The sequence below is a fragment of the Molothrus ater genome, chromosome 3 (assembly GCF_012460135.2).
Source record: "Molothrus ater isolate BHLD 08-10-18 breed brown headed cowbird chromosome 3, BPBGC_Mater_1.1, whole genome shotgun sequence".
NCBI lineage: Eukaryota > Metazoa > Chordata > Aves > Passeriformes > Icteridae > Molothrus > Molothrus ater.
Genome location: NC_050480.2, coordinates 10,600,358 through 10,614,777, shown reverse-complemented (window position 1 = coordinate 10,614,777; position 14,420 = coordinate 10,600,358).

Genomic DNA, 14,420 nt, shown 5'->3' with positions numbered 1-14,420 from the left:
CAAATCCTGCTCAAAAAGCAAAGAAAGCATTTTCAATTCCCCCCACTGCCTGCCTTTCGCATGACACAGCCTTGCCAAACAGCCAATAAAATCCCAATCCTCTGCTGCTCTCCATGGGTGTGTGGAGACATTATTTCATCTACCCCTTGCTGTTAATGCTTTGACTACATTCACACACAAGGCACTTGTGCTGGGAGCTATTTACACTTGTTCAGCATCCACAAACCACTTCTGGCTGGGACTCACTGGCCATGGCTCAGGTCAAGGCAGGGCTGGCCTGTGGGGGACGGGGAGAAAAGTTTTCCTGCTTGTAGAAACATGGCTAAAGAAATGCCTAAATATTTGATGGAAGTAAGAGGCAGGAGTGAAAAAGAGAGAGAGAGAAAGAGAGAGAGAAAGGTTCACTGAGGACAGGTCTTCCTGGAGTAGCAAACCTAGTATTTCAGAATAGGAAAAATATCTGATGGCTGTTTCTGTTGTATTCTGAAAAAACAGGGCTCATTTAAAAAACAAACATGCTGAAATTGTACCAGAAGTGTTGCCAGTTCCTCCACCTACACAAAATGTTCTTGCAGGGTCTTTAAATTTGACTAGTTGGTCAGGTTATTGGAGTCATGGTAGCAAATTCAGCTCCTGTTGGTATTACAGCTTACTTTCAACAGGATGAGATAGCAATCTACATATAAATTAATCAGTGTCTTTTCTCAATAGCACAAAACATGAGCTTATAAAAACAAGACTGCCAATATATAAGCATTGTTTGCTAAAGTCTTTGTCAAGCCTGTTCATTGCATTTACAAATCAGCACAAGTCTGCCCAGACCCTCAGTGCCTTCCTGCAGAAAACTCAGCAGTTTGGCAGATTGCAGGTACAGATTCAATATGATACTTTAGGGAATAAAAGCTGCTATTCTTCAAAGTAAAAGTGCTGTATTAAATGTAAGCAAATCAGATATGACCTGTAGAGGGTGCCATGGCAAGCTGTGTGTGAAAAGAGAAAATAATGATCAGCTGAGTTCTTAAACACTGAGTGAAAACACACATTTCACCTCAAAGGTATGATTAAATTCACAGAGGGGTTTGGGGTGGCTTTTTTTTTTTTCTTCAACTGCTTTGGTCTCTTTCTTTACTAAGTCTAGATATACAGGCTGGAAAGGAACAGAAAAAAAAGAAGAAAAAAAAAAGGAAAAAAGAGCAAGTTATAAATAAAGAACTGACGTTAGGAGAGCTGATAAAATATGAATACCATTCCAAGGAGCTTAATGTGTCATAGCTGCATAATAGAAAAGGGAGTGAAGTGCATATGTGCCCCTGCTGCTTAACAGTAGGTTTGAAAGAGCCTGCAAAGGCAGCACAAGTGGAAAATTCCCTCATTGGCTGCTTTCCAAGGCATCTATTCAGCTTGTGAAAAATATGATGTTTTATTTGATATCAAGTGTATGGGTTGGGGGTTTTTTTGTGGTTCTTCTACACAGAAACAATCGGAGAAGAGAGTGGGACACTGGAATCCAGTATCTTCTGTCTTTGCCCCTGCCTCCTCCTACCCTGTCCTTTATTATTTTTAAACCTCTCATCAAATCTGCAAAAAGCTTTCTTCATACAACATAGCCAGTTGTATATTAGATGGGTAGCTTGAAAATGCATTTCTGTGATGATCTCCTTTGGTCTCAGAGGTGAGCAGTAGCCTGGTGACCAGGGGCTGCTAAATACTGATACCTTGATTCAGTGCAGCTCTGCTAAGCCCGCCATCTTCCATCTCCTGGGGAATCACTGTATTAAATTTACATTAAAGACGGCTGTGTGACTGACCCAAGGGTCATATTAGCATTTTTACTCCGGTAAGTTGGTCAGCAGAACATTTCTGTACCATGGAAATTATTCCGGTACTCTATTGTTAGGAATTAAACATTTATGAGAAATTTTGTACGAGCATATTAGCAAGAATGAGCTGGTAAAAAGTACAATAAGGGCAGAGCAGTGACAATATGTAGATCTGAGAGAGAAAATCAAATTGGATTCTTTTCATCTCAGAATGAAAGTGGACACCGGGAAACCAGCAGGAACGTGACTGAAAGGAATCCTCTGTTTACTGGAAGAGACTTCAAAGGTAATGGTGACAAATGTGCTTAAACCCCCCTGTTCTGCTGTACTCACTGGGCTCTGTTCTCATGCAGACCCTTTCATTAGATTCAAAGTTGGCCAGTGTAAAACAGCTAAATATTATAAGGCAGAGTCTCCATTTTCAAATGAGCACAACCGGCAGAGCTACCTGGATTTTACACCCCAGAGATTCAAGGGTCTGTCACAAAACAGACCAGAGACTAATTGACATTTATTCTGTACTTGAAAGCAAACAAACAACTGTATGTTAAAAAGTATCAGCTGGAAAAAGACAGTAGAAAATAGAAATCTAGATAACTCACAGCTGTGTAAGTGCAGGAGGAATGAAAATGATCCAGCACAACTTGGCATTCAGAGCAGAATAACAGTGACCCTCACAGCCCATTAATATCTATTTGTCTGTACCCTGGATAATTCCATATAAATGAGAATGACCAAAAAAACCTGACTTAACAATCTAATAAGCACTGATAAGCACACTTCTTTTCAGTGAACAATAAATTTAAGACCAGTCCAGCTAGAATTCTATTATATTTAAAAGAACTATGGCTAGTCTATACCTCCCCCTGCCTCTGGTTTTTGTACTTTTTTATCTCTAAAACTACCTTGTAGGGAAAAAAGCTTTTACTGGCAAGGTGACATCAACATGCTAAGGTAATTTGAAGCATCTCTCTTCTCCATTTCTTGAAAAAAAAAGATTGACTGGGTGGCTTCCAAGCTGGGAATCTGGCTCTGTAGACACTAGCTCCTTGTTCTTACTTCTGCTTCAATTGCCCATCTGTAAAATGAGAAAGGAATAGTTCTTGGATACTTCAAAGTTTTAAGAGGATACCTTATACAAAGAATGTGAGATGCTGCAATGTTTGGAAAGGGGACTATCAGACTTTTGTCAGATATTTCCTCATCGGATCTGGAAGGAAAAGGATGACTTTTAACTACAGGAGAGGCAGAAGAAAGTAAATTTTCTCAGACACAAAGTCAGGGAATTGAAATATGACTATTTCCATCAGATATGCTGTGCCAGTTCCTGGAATATCTTCTCAATTGTACAATTCCACAGACAAGAATTTATTGGTTAAATAATGTGCTAAAACAAACATACAGAAGATTATTATGTGTCTATACAAAAGAAAACATTTAGGAGGAACTTTCTAACATCTAATTAAGCCAAAAACTTCTTTAAAACACATTCCCTGATTTTAGCAGTGATGTGCTAACTTCCAAATTAAAGTGATATATTTGACATGAGTGACTGACTTGAACTGAAGCCCTGTCTTCCAGAAGGAGCTCAAAGACTGCACAATGAACCTGTACCAACTTCTTTAGTGAGCATTGAAAAAGCACTCTTTAGGTACAAAGGGGGAAAAAAAAAGAAAATCACTTTAGCTTGCCATGTATTGCTTTTCTCCTAGACTTTGGGTTATCAGGGTTTGATTTTTGTTTGCTTTTTTTTTTGGTGGTGGTATTGTGTTATTATCGGTTTTCTTTGGCCTTATCCTTTGCTGTTTTCTCTTCCAGGCTTGTCTCACAATACTCTTACCTTGTTTTTCTAGGCATGGTCATTTTCTTCTCATTTTCTCTGTTTAGCACCTCCATCAATGCCTAGTAACGAATGCTTGCTTACGTTGCACTCTTGACCATCCAAAATCTGATTCAGACTGGAATACACAAAGACTGAAAGTATTTCAAAAGTGTTTGACACACACACAGTGACTACAAATGCATACACAGTCTCTTCCAGGAGTGACAGGACACTTCAGCTGGAGCCAGGACAATGGAATGTGCAAGGTAAGGCAGCGTCAGGTTCACAGCACCGGAAAATTGCTATTGAGCACCGAAAGTGCTCTCAAACGCAGCCGTCATGATGCTGTGCCAAACTCGAGGGAATTCAGCCTGTTTGCCTTCTGGGAATGGCTGGGAACTGTCCCAAGGCCTGGCACAGAGCAGGAGGCACTGAAGAGCTGCTCCAGCTCACACCTGAGCGCTCACTGCTCCGCCAGCCTGTTCCAGCAGCGGGACTGGCAGGGCTCGCACGCGCTTTGGCTGCAGACCTTTCCTTCCCCAAACACCTCCCACAGCAAGAGCAGACAGCAGGATAAAAGCCTTGATTCTTTGCCACAGGAAGTCCCTTTCCTCTGAAGAACCCTCCTGGGACTGCATCCATGGCATTTTGATTGTTTTTGGCAACTGCAGGAGGTGGAAGGACATGGCTGAAACATGCCAACAGCAAAGCAAATTCACAGCCTTCTGCTCGGGGCTGCCATTTCACAGAAAAGCAAGATTTAAGGCAACACTCCTTAAGTCCACAAGGAAGTAATTTTAAATATTTATTTCCTACTTCATTTTGGACATAGTAGTCAAAAAGTTTTACAATCTCACGGCACAAAAGATTTGAATTTCTCTTGAAAAAGTTTGATTTGAAAATAGGGACAAATTTATTTTTTATCATTAACTATGTGATGATTTCAAAAGTATCATAAACACCACACTTATTTTGGCTATCCACAAAGTGGTTAAGTTACTAATACTATCTGAGAGACCAATTAGCACTTCAGAAATTAAGGCTAGGCTTCAAGATGGGCTGTTTCCAAATGAACCACTACAACTAACTGGTGCAGTTTCCCTTTCCTCCATGACAATTCAGGTTTTCAGAGTACAAATATTCAGTTGGGTTGCAAAGTAAACTGTAACTGAGGAACAAGTGTCTCCTCCATTCATTCACAAGATACAATCAGCAAACCTCCATCCCTCCTCTTGCTGGGAATCTGTACCTTCTACCACCAAAAGAAAGACTCAGACTACCAGGCCATGTAAAATTTCAAAAGTAGCAGTTTGACAAGCTTTACACTATCAACTGTTCCACTTTCCATGAAGAGTGAAGTTTGGAGAGAAAGAGTGGATAAACACAAGCATGAGCAACCACATCCTGGTGATCTCAGTAGTCACCTTGGAAGAAGCTGACCCAGCAAGAGCTTGTTTCAATGAATGCATAATGTTAAGAACATAGTGGAGTGCAGGCAGGAACCCACTTCATACTTCTCCCAGAGAGACCCCCAAGTCATTAGGCTGCAGTTGTATTTTTTTCCACTGCAGCCCAATAAATTATTAACTGCTTAAAGTTAAAGCAGAGTGAAAAACCTTCAGGCTGGTGTGACTCATGAACCTGGCACTGCAGAGCAATAGACAGCTAGAGCAAAATTGAAGGAAGTGCTCTAACTTTGGGGGAAATGAATAAAAGGTTTTATGATATTTCTTACTTTTGCACCAGTGTTTCATTGGGTGCTCTCCTCTACTCTCATACCAGAAGAAAGGCAGCCTGGAGACAGATGCTCTCCTGCAGTACAACTTGGTAACTTTGCCTCTGAAAGGAGCAGGGCTTCAGCCATATCCCCCAGTCCTACCCTTCTTGCTGGTGAACTTGAGCTTTTAAAGCACTGGCTCTTCATGCACCCAGCTCCCCCCCTGCATTACAGAGAGGACCTTGATGCTCAGGATAGCACATCTGAGTACCCAGGCAACAAAGCACTTCAAAGCTGTAGTGTTGGTTGAGCACTGCCTCCCACACCCACCAAGATGAACAAAGTGGATTTAAAAGCAATAAAGGACGTGACTGCTCTCTGCCTCTCTGTGTAAAAATAACAGGAATGATTCCCCTCCTCCTTTTCACCATGTGTTTCAAGGATCACATTGGGCAATCTGAAAGGCTCGTGGCAAGCCATGGAATATCACGCTGCCTTCCCGCCTTTGTTAGTCGAGCCATAAAAGCACTCGGAAAAGGAAACTGTTTATATTTTTGTGTAGGATACAGACTACAAGTCTAACTTTAATAGCATTCTCCAAGGTTGCACAAAAGATCTTTTGAACTTTCAGCAGGTGCTTTGTATAATCTCATATTGCTAATGATTTTAGGCAGCAACAAACAGCCAAGTGTGCCTGACTCAGCAGTCTCTCACTTTCTATATGTATCACCCAGATGAAAAATGCAGCATCTCCCTGCTGGCTGCTTCTTTGAAATTTGCCTCATGCCTTCAAATAAACAGGGAGATCAGGGCATTTACAAGGGACAGGGGGGAAAAAACAACATGATCTTTCACTTGGAAGCTGTCACATTGATGTCTCTCAAACATCTGCCTGGAAACAAAAAAATTAAAAGCCTAACAAAACCAAACCAGAAATGTATTGCTCACAGAAACATAGGTCACAGTTCTGCAGTCAGGTAGCTCGTGTGAACTGGAAGAGTGCTGGTAAAAGGTTTCAGTAGGACTATTTTTCTACTGGGAGAGGTTGTGTGACTAATCCTAAATGAATTCCAATCTAAATGGTCATGGCAAAATAGATCAAAAATGCAGCAACAAACCATCTAAAATGCATATGACACTGGCCTACACAAAATATGCATTTGATGAATTGAGGAGCTGGAGTTTCACTCTAAAAAACTGAGTCTTTATCTCAGAAACAAGTTTTCTGAGCTGTCTACTTTCCACCTGTATCTTCTGAGGCACGTGAAACAGATCACAGCACAATATATCATGGGACCACTGCTCTTAACCTCTCCAAAGCAACAAAGCAGCACCTCCAAAGACTGGATGATACCATAAGAAACTGAAATAGGCTGTAGACGAATTATTTTAGGGTTGTTTTTGTCTATTTCCCTAGAGAAAGAGAACTGAAGAATTGGATGAGAAGTCTGTGTTAAAGGAATTATAGAAAGCATGAGCTAAACCCAAGATGAATCTTTTTTAACCACATGCAGTAGAGGCAATTAGCCTCAGAGAGGCAATTAGCTTCAGCATAATTTCACAGTAAAGCAAGAAGAAAAAAAAATCAGTAGAGCCTGGTACTTACAGTTAACCTTCCCTCAATCCTTTAAAACAGAAAACTGGTGAGGAAAAGACTCATCCTTGCTTTCTGTTGGAGCAAGCATTAATTCTTCAGAAAGTTTAGAATAATGTTTGCTTACCTATTTCAAAAAAGACCCTCTGGTTTGCTGCTTCATGATGTCTTCTCCAGATTTTTGTCTTTGCTGTTTGGATTTTGAAAGCACCTCACACAGTCTCTGCATGTCCCAGACCAGTTATGCCAAGAGATTTACAGCTCTGTGGCAACTCCAGTCATTCATCTCTGTAGTTCTCAGCTACCTTCGCCTTCAGGGGTGGGTCATAACACTTTGTCAGCTAAGAAAGAAATAAAAAACCTAATAAATTTAAAATAAAGTCATTCAAACAGCAAAAATGTGTGGAGTACAAAAATACTTGGGGCCCAAGGAAACATGCTGAGGACTAAAATGGCAATGCATATTTGGATAAGTCCCTCTAGTACAGGGGACTTTAATAAATCAGAAAATTAGAGAAAAGAAAGGGGGCAAATACAAGTAGAAATGCTCATTAACAAAGCAATTTTCTGTTTTGGACAGGAAGAGATTCCTAGAGACCTGTGTGAGACCAAGGCAAAACAGGACAGAGACAGAGAGTGCCCAGGAGGAGCAGGACTGAGCTGTTTCCTTCCCAAAGTCATTCCACACACCTGCTCCCAAAGGCATTTCTCTGACCAGTTTTGTGCATCAGCCCTCAGCTGTGGAATCTAAGATCAGTCACAATCTTCTGTGGTGCTTTGGACAAAAGATTGCTTTCAGGTACATTTTACACTTTTCATTTCCCTACTTTATGCCTTCCTTTTGTAACAACTTTTTCAGCTTTGTAGCCAGGAGCTTCTCTCTTGTTTTAATTTTACCTGTTTTTTCCAGTTGACTGATGCCAGTCTGACAGTCTCAAGACAAAAGGCTTTTATGAAAAAGACAAAATCCTAATAAACTGATGGTGCTGACAAACCCTTTGGATAATCTGCAGTGAAAGTTACATTGGGCAATTCCAGAAGCCAGGTTGGTCCTCCTGTTAGTTTAAATAAGTCCCTTGGAGAGTGGATCTGCAAGTTACCAAATAAAACCAAGTTACGGATTTTATTCAGTACCCTTTGACTCAGACACTGTGTGTGGGGGGAGGGAGGTATTAGTATTTATATTGAGTTGCAAGGCTTTTTTCTGATTGTTCATTAATATTTTTAGTGTCTTGAGATTTTCAGCTCTTCAGAGCTTCAGTGGAAGAGAAAATGCTACAGCAGAGGTGCGCTAAGGGGTATTTGGGGTATTTGGAACCAGAGAGTTTCAGGCTTCAAGACCAGCAGTAATTATGGCATGATAGGTGGGATTCTGGAACTTGAATTAGCAGTTGTACAGCAGCATAAAATCAGATATAACTTGCACTTACAAGGTTTCCAATAAGACACCTGCAGTTCTTCAGCCTTACAATTTATCAGCTCCTAATCAACCACCTTTAACTCTGTGAGAGTACTACACCTCAACATCAAGACACTTTGAATCTTTATATTTAGAAATTGCATTTTTTATATTTAGAAACTGCATTTTTTTAAGGAATGCAGGAGGTATTCCTTTCCCAGTTGCAATTGGGAAAGGAATACCTCCTGCATTCCTTAAGTATTGTTAGAAGGGAGAGCATTACATGTCCTTCCCCTTCCCAGTTTGATGTCTTCAGTGTTAGCACTGTTTAAGAGCCTCTCAGCTTCAGCCTGTGTGCCCCTGCAAGCCCATGATCCTCCAACTCCATCTGAGCCATAAAACACAGATGCTTCACACCCCCTGAATGCAAATGACTCATTTTCCAGTGGTTCTGATGGATCCTAAAACATCCCCATGGTGTCTTGTCCCTTCCTTTTTGATGGGATTTTATGCTTTTTTAAAAACAAGATAAAACACACCAAAGATTCAAGCTCCCCAGAAGAGGCTCATAAAACTGCCATGGAAGCTATTACCTGATAGATAGTTTAGAACAATATTTTACTACAACTATCCTGTCTATTGATTTTCCTTCTAGTTTATCTTTGTGAACAGAAATGTTAATGATTTCTGTTCAGTAGATTTTACCTATTTTTCTATTTATGAGCACACACGGTTCCTCCACTTCATTACTTACAGGACTCTTGAGAATGTTTCTCCTGTAAGTAGATCATCTATTTGCTATGAACTGTAAATTCAGAGTGCATAATCACTAAGTACTCTGTGAAGCTGAGTGGTGTTCTTTCTTTCCTGAATGAGCCATTCAGAAAGACATGCATTTAAAATAATGAAACCTCTGAAATAAATTTTTAAAATAAAATAAAATTTTTAAAAAAGACTATTTTTTAAAATAGTTTTTAAAGGTTTTTAAAAACTTTCAGAACACAGCAAATTGTCACACATATGTGTGACAACCATGTGGCAAAAGGTAATCATGAAAATGTGGAAAGTCCCATGTAGCTGGGGTTTTATTTTCAGCTTAGAATTATTGGTATCACTCTTCCTCCTGCTGTTGTAAAGAAATGCAACCACCTAAAGGTTCATTCATGGTTTTCTGACACTTCTTCTTAGGAAAAGCATCCATTGAAAATTTCAGCAAAAAATACCCAAACATGAAGGGCTATAAATCCCAAGATTAAAGTGAGGAATACCACAAATACCACAAATACAAGTAGTCAGAACAAAGCATTTGCATAGATCCTTTTGAGGGTGATTTTCACTGCTAATTAATGTGATCTGACAAAACTAGAGGCACAGACACTTCATAAGATGTTCTTACAACAGACTATGTAGAAACTGCTGTTCCCCATTCCTGTCTTACATGCAAAACAGCAGCAAGATTAACATCGAGTCACTTAGAAAAACAGATTTTTGTTCATAGAACCCATGTTAATGCACTGGCTTGAAGGATATCCTGCTTCTGGAGAAAGCTGGTACATTTCTAAGGCCCTTTAACATGGCTAATTTTGTAGGTTCAATTCTTTTGAGGTATGAGCCATGAAGCAAGTCCTTGTTTATGTTGGTTGCAATGTTTTCCATCTGATGATTCGTTTTGATTAAACAAATGAAACAATCAGAACTTGTCACTATAAGGCCTGAAAAACACAAGCCTGAAAGGATCAAGATCCCTTCTAAATGATCAGTGGGGGAAGTTCAACTGCTTTCAGTGCAGTTTTAGTCCCAGCTGCACAACCAGGAGCAGATCCTCAGCTGGTGCAGAGTTTCACAGGATCGCTGAAGATGCTCCGCACCAGCCAAGCCTCTGCTGCCAGCAGTTTTCTAAAACTGCCCAAAGTTGTATGTGCATCAATTGAGCAGTGGTGGATGAGCTCCTTATGTTCCAGCTTCCACTTGGAGCAGGGATGGCACAAAACCGATCATCTCCAGAGCACAGAGGTGAAAAGCTCTGTGCCGGTGTTCACAGGGGTCTCAGGATGAGGGAAGAGACGAGAATCTGACTCCATGTTTCAGAAGGCTTGATCATTATTTTATGGTATATATTATATTAAAACTATATTAAAAGAATAGAAGAAAGGATTTCATCAGAAGGCTGGCTAAGAATAGAATAGCAAAGAATGATAACAAAGGTTTGTGGCTCGGACAGAGAGTCCAAGCCAGCTGGGCTGTGATTGGCCATTAATTACAAACATCCAACATGGGCCAATCACAGATGCACCGGTTGCATTCCACAGCAGCAGATAACCATTGTTTACATTTTGCTCCTGAGGCCTCTCAGCTTCTCAGGAGAAAAAATCCTAAGGAAAGGATTTTTCATAAAAGATGTCTGTGACAAAGGCCTGCAGTGTTCATGGGTGAGAGAGGACTGGCTGGGCTGAGATACCCCCATGGCACTTTGTTTAGCAAAATTTTGCTTTGAAAATGCAAAAAAAAGGAGATGTTCTAGCTCTTTGATTGGTGGTGCCAGGAGGAACAAAATGCAGGAAATGCAGTATCTAATCCAGCAGCATTTCTCTCATGCCTCATCTGCCATCCCTGAAAGCAAGAAAAAAATGACCGGCAGTCTCCAGGAAAAAATAAAAATATTTTCAATTAGTGCTTATGCTCAAACTCAAGAGCACCTCCTGAAATGCTCTCTAAAACTCTCCCCATTCCAAAGTAAACACAGTAAGTTAACTCTACCCAAATCTATCTTTGATAAGAGAAGAAAAACTGCATAATTCATATTTGAAGTTAAGGAAAGATTTCTCCAAGGATGTTGGAGAAATTAGACATCAATTGTGCTTACTCTTGCTGTGCCTTAGAGTAAGCACACCCATTTCTTTCACTTCTACTAGGAGGCAATCAATAAAGCAAACAATATATATTGCTAGAAAAAGAACAGAGGAAAAAAAAAGAAAGATAATTCTGTTGCTGTGTATACCCAGAGAATACCAGTATTTTGAATAATTCAGGCAGTTGTGGCCCCTCTTTCCAGAACTTTATAGCAGAACTGGAAAATTTTCATTAAAAGAGCAACAAGAGTAGGGTTGACACAGGATGACTTCCACATGAGGGTAGAATAAGCTGTGTCTACAACCTGAAAAAGAGATGTCTAAGGGGAGTTCTGATGGTGGTCTATAGCATTATTTGTGTTATACAAAAACAAATGGGAACCAGCAGCTTCCTGTCCTACCCACGGCAGACCATCAGCAAAGCTCACAGGCAGCAGGTTTAAACTCCATATTAAACAATATCTGCTAGAATTTTACCTCCTTTCAGTATCTTTCTGCAATATTTGGAGGAAAATCCCTTGAAAATCTATTTTCTCCATAAGAGAATGTAAATGCATGTGCAATGAACTCACATTCCAAGCATAATTTCCACGTACAAGTTTTAACTAATTCTGCCACTCCCTGCAGGGTCACTGTTAAGCATTGTAAATCAGTGAGATATTTTAAATGCTAAGAATGGTCCTTACCAGATGGGCCAGTCCTCTTCCCACTGAGGGAATGAGGAGTATCATGGCAGGGCCAGTTTTATTCTGGCACGAAGACCCCATGTGAACAGCACTGACTCCTCTTGGAGCTGCAGGCACTGGTGGGAGTGAGCCAGGAGCAGCACAGCAAACAGCAGCAGATAATCCCAGGGTCTGTGCCCTTGGGAAAGCTGCTACAGCAGCTGAGGACTCTGGGCTGGATCCTCTGCTTGGGTGACTTGCAGTAGTTTGATTGACTCACTGAAGTGACTCTGATTCACACTCTTTCTTGGGTGGTCCCACTGCTGCTGATTCGAGGGCAAAAAAAAAATGCAAGGTTTTGGAGAAAAAATAATTAGTATAAAATATAAACACTCAATTTTGAAAAAAGTTTTTTAAATCTTTTTTTCCACCAGAAATTCCCATAGTTATGATTCCCATTACTATGATTTGCTGTCTCAAGAAAAAAATAGCATTGTTTTTGTACAAGCAATTAGTACAGTATGAACTGGAAACTTAGGCAGCTTTATGCTGAAAATATTTTCTCCCAGGTGTGTCGCATTTACTATGAGTTTTAATTCCATAGCAGAAATATTAGTTAATTAAAAAAAATAAAATACTTGCAGATACGATAACAAAAGTTGGAAACTGGTTGAGTAAATTGTCTCAAGAAGAGAAAAATGTCTTTGAAGAAAATATTATATTTACCTAACAATGTTTAAAAAGCCATAATTTCAAAAGGAGAAACGAGAAGAAAAGTTAAACTAGTGGGATATTTTTCATTAGGTGATCCAAAAATTCTTCTTGGCATTCTGCCAAACAAAAGGCCATTTTGTTTTATCAGTAAATGATGGTATTTACTTTTATCTTTTTTGTCAAAATGAGAAGCTTTGAACTCAGATGGCTTCACAACACCCAGTATCAACATATTATTCTCTTTGCTATAAATGACCTAGAGGACAGCTTTTCCACCAGAACTGCACCTTCCCTCAAGTTAACTGGGAAAAAACAAAGTAAATCAGCTATGACATGCAGCATCTTCTTATTACAGAATCACACTGAGTCCTGGGATTACCTTAAATGTTCACAACAAATAATGGGCTTATACTGAGCTGGTTTTTAATAAGTAGGTACCTCCTGAGAAGTTTGTTCACATCCACATCTCAACAGGAGCATTTGCTGGTGCTCAGTGTGCAGGATTTCTACAGTCTCACTTCTGAGTTCTGAACACGATGATGATAAAAATTGGGTTTTGCTCCAAAGAACTTAACATTGTACATATGTACTAGGCAAGGGTAATTTTTATTGGAACATGAAAGGAACAGTGCTATATCAGTAGAAAAACTGCAGCTATTATGCACTTCTATGCCAAAATCCTTTCAGTGAAGAATTGGCTCATGAAGAAACCAGTTATTTAAGCAAAGCTGCTATTGGTCTGTTCGCATCTGTTTCAAGAGGAGTCTGAAGAATTCTTCCAGCTTCTGCCACTTACTGGAAATACCACATTGGAGCAGCCACTTCTCTCCTGCCTATGCTTCCAAAGGCTCCCTGTGTGGAGAGGCAGAGAGGGATGGTGGAGCCAGTCCATCTCTCTGATGCCAACTAGACATCTGCAGCTCAGCTCTTCTGACTGCTTTCCACAGCCTGAGCAGGACAGAGCGCCCAGGACGGAGATTTAAAAAAAAAAAAAGCTATTCCAATATGTGAAAACTTATTCTAAATGTTACTAACACTTCTGCAGTTACTTGTGTTCATTTTCTCCTTGTTTAAAAAACACAGTATGAAAACCTCTCGTTGCTGCAGATGGTAGAAATACACAGGAAACAAAAAAGAGAGGCTTGTGTATTGGCAACACTCCTCCCTTCAGCACTGAGTATGAAGAGGCCTTGCACCTTGTGGCTGCAGAGCCAGGAGTAAGAGCTCTGGATCCCCAGGTGTGTTTTCATCTGAGAGCATAATTGCTTTATCTTGCAACAATAAAGATTGCTATCAATGCTAACAAAGCAATATGTATAATCTCCCTCCTTAAAACCCAATATTTCATGAAGAAAACCACTTTCTTCAGGTTTACAATGAAGCAAAAGGGTATAAAGAAGGCTGTAGGAAAGAGGGGTAGGAAAAAATCACTCATTCCTGTTCAAAGAGACATTAGGTTCACAAGACTGGAAGACTGTGCATCCCTTGCTGGAATCATAAGGGAGGGAAGATCCTTCCTTGAGGAAGAAATGAACTTAATCTTCATTTAAAAACAAAACCCGCTTTCAATACCTTTGTGTACTGATCACAAGTGCACAACAAGAGTCTCATTGGAACATCACTTGGCATAATTCATCTCTGCTATGTCTTGGTCTACTGAATGATAAAACCCTGCTCAGATCCCAGTTGGCCCAAGTGGGTTTAGTCACCAACTTTGCTACCACTTTTACTGTAGTTGTTCTCCCTGATTTAAAATTAAGCTTCAAATGTTGGTGTTTCCTATGAAGGGTAGTAAAATTTCAGTTTACATTTTTCTCCAATCACAATAAATGTAGATTGA